The sequence below is a fragment of the Lepisosteus platostomus genome, chromosome 8, assembly GCF_059453375.1.
Source record: "Lepisosteus platostomus isolate fLepPlt1 chromosome 8, fLepPlt1.hap1, whole genome shotgun sequence".
In the NCBI taxonomy this organism is placed as follows: domain Eukaryota; kingdom Metazoa; phylum Chordata; class Actinopteri; order Semionotiformes; family Lepisosteidae; genus Lepisosteus; species Lepisosteus platostomus.
The window spans coordinates 2,751,514-2,757,513 of NC_142618.1; positions in this window are offsets into that span (position 1 = coordinate 2,751,514).

The window sequence follows — 6,000 nt, forward strand, 5'->3', positions numbered from 1 at the left end:
TGCATTTCAATGTCTCTCGGTATATTATACACGTGCATGACTAGATATACTTCTATTGCCGTTTCCAGTCTTCCTAGAAATTACCTTTAAAAGGGCGGCTTGAGAAATATTTTGAGGTTTGTCCTAGGACGCCTTACAGTCACAAAGATGCGAGAGCCTGGAAGAGTGGGAAAAGGCAATGAGTGACCTTAGTCTCTGTTGTGCTTTATGTGATTGTTAATCTTCTGCAGATACGGTAAAGTCATGGTGTGATTTCCATGCGCTATTTCTCTCGGCAGAAATGCACGTTTTGCAGACTTAATTTCATCACGATAAAGTTTTATCCATAACAAGTCACGAAGAAGGCTGAAAGAAAACCGATTATTACCGATTTCAGTTTATAGATCGCATTCCACAGACGGGTGATTTTCTCCTTCTTCACGGAAACATCGTGAAAGCGGCTCATTATTTTTACACCTTGTAATATAAATATGTAACAGAGACCCTTGATTTTGTAAGCTCACACTTTGGACACTCCAGTTTACATTTAACTTCAACAAGAAACAAACCACAGACTCCAGATCACTACAACACTGTTCCAAGTAGGTTTTAATTGTCTTATTAGAATGAAAATGATTTCAGAGTTAAGCCCTTAGTAAAAGTAAGATTGCGCTGTTTGCTTTGTTTTGTCACTCAGTGCACAGCATATAGCATACAAATGTTACCTATCTAAAAATGGTTGTAAAGAATGGTTAATATATCATTTTAAAAGTCCACTTTCCTTTCTTGCCACACTGAAGCCTTTCTGACAGCAAAAAGAATAATGTAGACCTCAGCAGAGATCGTTTTAGTTTCCTATGAATAAATCAGCAGAACAGCTTAATTAATTGATGTTCCCTGTAATTTTGTAACTTAGAATCATGTTTGTTAACATTTATTGCTAAAATATAAATCAGATTGTACTGGCTCAGAGTTCAGCCCCTGCATTAAAATATTAATGACTACAGGCATGAATAATTAACTTTAAGCAAAGCTTCGAATATGGTTTCTTTGGATTACTAATACCCAAATTCAATATCAAGAGCACACAATTCAAAGTTTCCAGCTGCACCTCTAGGTTTAAGGCTGTGCATCTAGTTACCCTGCCATCAGTAAAATGATATATAATTAATTCTACTCTGTATAGTTTCCAGTTCATTTAAAGTGATACTTTAGTTTTGCTAAAAAGTTACTTGCAGTCTTAGTCTCATTCTGTACCTGTGTTTAGTAAAATAATCCAGTCAGTTCCAGGGCCCTGTGTTAGAATGGAGTTTGGTGGAACAAACCTCAATGAGTCATGTCTTACCTTGCCTTAGCTTGGAAGAATTGTTAGTTACTTCCTACTCTGTCCAGTGTGACTCGGGTCAACTGCAAAGTCTCCTCATTATTCAGTTCTGAGTGCGATCTTTACATTAAAACCTTTCCACTCCCTCATTGCACCTTCAGTATGTTTGAACTCTCAAGCTTTCCTCATACACAAACCCAACAACTCTGCACGAAGGATAGTTAATCTCTTCTTTTTGTTTGTACGAGTGATGTATGTTACATTTTGACCAAAACAAATGGCAGATTCTTTGCAGTTTTTTGGAGTGACAACTGTTAAAAGAAATAAAATAACAGCATAACGCATAGTAGAAATATGTGAGAACTGGCTGAAGATTGCTTTGTTTACAGCCCAGCTAATAAGAACCTCAGTTAGGTAAGGGACTTCATTAAACAGACAGTTGGAATCAAAGGGCGGCTGTATTTTGCAAATATAAGCAGTGCAATCTCTTTGTTTTTAATGTGAATCATGCAGGTTAAGAGTGCCCTGCAAAGGTATTCACCTACTTCCAATGATACTAATGATTTTTTTAGTTTTTGTTGACATTGAACGTCTTGCACCAAAAACGTATTCAGTCGTGTTGAACATTCAGGTTTTGCTTAAAAATCCTTTACTTGTGAAAAATGTGCTTCCATCATTAGTGACTGAATAAAACGAGGCATAGTTACAAGGTACTGTATATCCGAAATGAGAAGAAATGATTCAGAAGTGATTATTTTGCAAGTTTACAGTATATAAGTGTGGTTTACTGGCAACAAATGCTAAGAGGAATCTGGAAATGTGACAGTGGTGCAGACATTTAGCAGGAGTGTTTAGAATCAATCCATTCATACCCCCTGGGAGACTAAAAAAAGAAAAGAAACGGAGCTTGTATTTGGAGAGGATTTCCCCCTGATTATTTAGGTATGTCCTTGAAATTTATTTTCTATCTTGAAGTGATCACAGACTCTTGTAATACCTCTCGATCCCTTCATGATGCAGACATGATCAATTAATTGCAATACCAGTAACTGCTGGTATTGCAAAGTGCTTTTCAACCCATAGGGTCCCAAAGTGCTTCACATATAGGCTGGGACCAACATTCCCCACCACTGTGCCACATGGGTCTGGGAGATGGGTGGCTTTGAGGACCAGCAGCCCCACTGCAGAGTGGGTCAGGTGGAGAGGTGAGAAACTCTCTCCAAAGCCATATCTAGACAGGACACCACAGGACACTATTAACACATGCAGCACTATGGGATCTTCCATGATAAAATAATCAGGACGCCGTTTAACACTTCGTAGGTAGGACAGCTCTGCTGACAGTGCTGTGTCCCCAGCCCAGTCGCTATACTGGGGCGCTGCACTGGAAATTGTGGTCCAGAGTGGGTAGAGTTTCTATTACTGGTCCACCAACAGGGCTTGCAGCTGCAAACTGCTTTTCCTCAGAAAAACCGCCGAGGTGAGCGAATCGTCTGATTTCTGTGGTAAGAATATCTTTCAAAGAAAATGGTGGCTGTAAAAAGTACACTTATTCAGATGATGTTGAGCTCCTTAAGAGTTAGCTGCCTACCGTGTCTCTGAATGCTGTAATTACAGCAGTTGATTCCAAGCTTCCTGTTCATTCTAACCTGTCTACAATCCTCAAGTAAGAACTCTTAGAGGTGAAGTTACAGTACGGATCGGTGTGATTGTGAAATAGATTTCTCACCAAAGCCCCTCAGCACAGCTAAGAAGAGATATGAACAATCTCTCATTCCCTCAGTTCTGAAGAACAGGACATTTCTCAATGGTTTTGATAGCTTAGACATGCCCATGAACAACTCTGTTACCATGAATGTCGTGTCAGGAGAAGGACACACTTGGCATGACTATATTTCAATCTGAACACAGAATGCAGACACAAAATGCATGTCAAGTAGTCAGATTTAAGAGGCCTGAGACACATAAATAAAGAAGAGCAGGTGCTTTTAAACATACAGGAGTGAAATGTAAATGAATTCTACAGATAATGGACCACATGCTAAATGCTATCCATGACTGTAATTGCTTGTAATTAAATTAATTTCAGAAATGAACTATATCAAAGGTTTGATTATTACCTTGTCTTCCCTGGTGGTTTCCTCAAAAGTACATGGGCTAGGGTGTGAGATCGCTAAGCAGTGTGATGCCCTTTAATAAAGATATAAGGTACTAGCTCATATTGTGTCCCTCAGCTGAATTAATTTTCAGGTTACACTGATCTGCTTTTGCAAAGGCAGATGTGTTTATTGGAGATTCTGTGACTGTAAACACCTTAAAGTTTATATCCAGGTTTATCCAAAAGGTGAGCATTTGACATTGGTCCTCAGTCCTGGTCTTGGGCAACCCCTGTGACCTCTTTGTTTTTTTTCCAGCCATATTCTTAATCACAGGCTACTTCTTTTCTATTTCAGGCCTTTTTAATATTTGCTTCCAGTTTTTAAAAAATAATTGAAGGAGATCCATAACTGGTATGGATTCTTTACTGACTGCTGGGTTTCAGGACTGCCTCTGGCCAGGTGTGCTCACTGAAATAGAACCAATTGGACTTAAGCAGAAGGAAAAGCAGATACAGTGTAAATCCACCTGTGTCTGTTCAATTGACCAATTTACCAATTTACCAAAGGAGCAATGTTTTAATTAAGTTAAGGAGAAACTTTATAAAGCTTTGAGTGTTGGGAAAAAAAACACTTTAATTTGGGTAATTTTGATACCAAGGACTGAGTGCAGAAAAACATCTAAATCAGCAAGCAGATCTGTTACAGATGCTGGTTAGCACTGGTGATTAAAGGCTCAGTTAGTAAAGGAGCCACAGGTACACACCTGGATTAGGATTGAGGCACTGGGGCTAAAAAGCTCAAAGTACAATAATATTCTGCCGTTGCAGAGACAGAAAGCACATTCTGAGCAAGTGAGAATGTGTTTTGTAATGCTAGAAACCCTTATAGAAACCATCAATTTCTACTGTACTGTATATTCAGTGGCCCCTAGCCTCAGACAAAACTCGAGTGAGGTAGTCCTGCTCATGAGCACATCATGTACAACATAGAACAGCTTGGTTTCTGGTAATGCTAGAAACATGCACCCCCACACACAACATGCATTTCCACCTGCATTCTGATTCGTTGCACTAAAATATCAGCCTATTCTGTAGTGCCTTTACACTTGCATTGACAAAGGAGTCTTCTTCTTAAAAACGCCCAGGTTTTCTAATCTAAGACACTCTTACGCTAAGAGTTTTGGGAATGAACCATGAATTAAAAAATAATAATAATAAAACAAGCACTTTGAGAAGCCACCTTTAAAGGCGCTATAAAAAATAAAGATTATTATTACTTAGGAAGTAACGGACACTGTAATCCTGAAATGTGTGCCGTGGAGGATACATTGAAATGCCATGTAGTTCGAGTAGGGAGCTGCGTCAGCAGGCGTAGCCTGCAAAGGAACAGGCAAAGGTTTATTCCCTGGTGTTGAGAAGGCTGAAGAAGGCTCCACAGCTGAAATGTTTTGTTTCTTTTCTTCTCTTTCAGCATGGAATAAACCTTTACTTGTTCCATATAACTGCCATGTTTCACTGTTCAAATTGTAGCCATGTCATGTTAATGAGCCTGGTACAGTGAAGTGGAAATAGATGGCTATTTACATTCTGCTTGTAAGATTTGTGAACCATCCAGAGCAATTAATATTTATATTTTTATCCTTCGTAACAGATTGTTCTTAAAAAAACAACAGAGGTTTTAGGGAAAGAGTAGATCCTCAGTTTACCTTTACTCTGTCCTGTGTATATACAGCTCGTCATCTGGATTCCTCTTTGCACGTCTCTCTCATCCCTCCACCCCTGCAGCTGCTCCCTGGCTCATTCCTGTGAAAGTGAGAGGGGGTTCAGCCAGCCTCACCCCTATGCCCAGGCTGCCTTTCTCACAGCTAGGAGAGGCAAACCAGACAACTCTGAAACTTCCCTCTGTAGCACTCATAAGGATCGAACCCCCCTAATGAAATATGACTTGGTGTACGTAAGATTGGTCTTTGGCCCAACTTGGTTTTACTAGTATTTGAATAATATTAATTCTATTTTTCTTAATTTCAATTATTTAATCAAATTATTTACAAGCTGTTTACGTTACGAATACTGCAGTTCAAGGAATCAGAGATCCCTGTCTTGTTGTCCTCCCTTTTTAATTCAATTTTAAGATCTTTTGTGAACTTTTACAAGAGTTGTTTCCTGTGTTTCCTGAAACCGTCCTTTTAATTAAAAAAAAACGTTAAAAGACCTATTTGCACATCTTTTATGAAAGGTGCTGTAAAATTTTATATGTGATGCTGCTCCTCCATACTGTCCAGGTTATACCCGAGTCGACAAGGGCCCTGTTTGCATACTACTCTTTTTACACACACGCCTGCGGTGGTAGATGATTAAACTATGCAGGCAGGTGTAAAAGTAACCTTTGTCATTTGGACAGTTTGAGAAATTCCCTTTGGTTTCCTGGCATGTAGCTGCATAACCTGCTGTGTCCTGAGACGAGGCAATAATTCCTCTCTGCAACAGAATTAACACAAATCTTCCAGTTAGAAGGTTTATAGCAGGTACGATTTATAGGCTTATAAAATGTGTTCTGCTCTTTCTCAAGGGTTCACTATATTTGTATATACATATATGC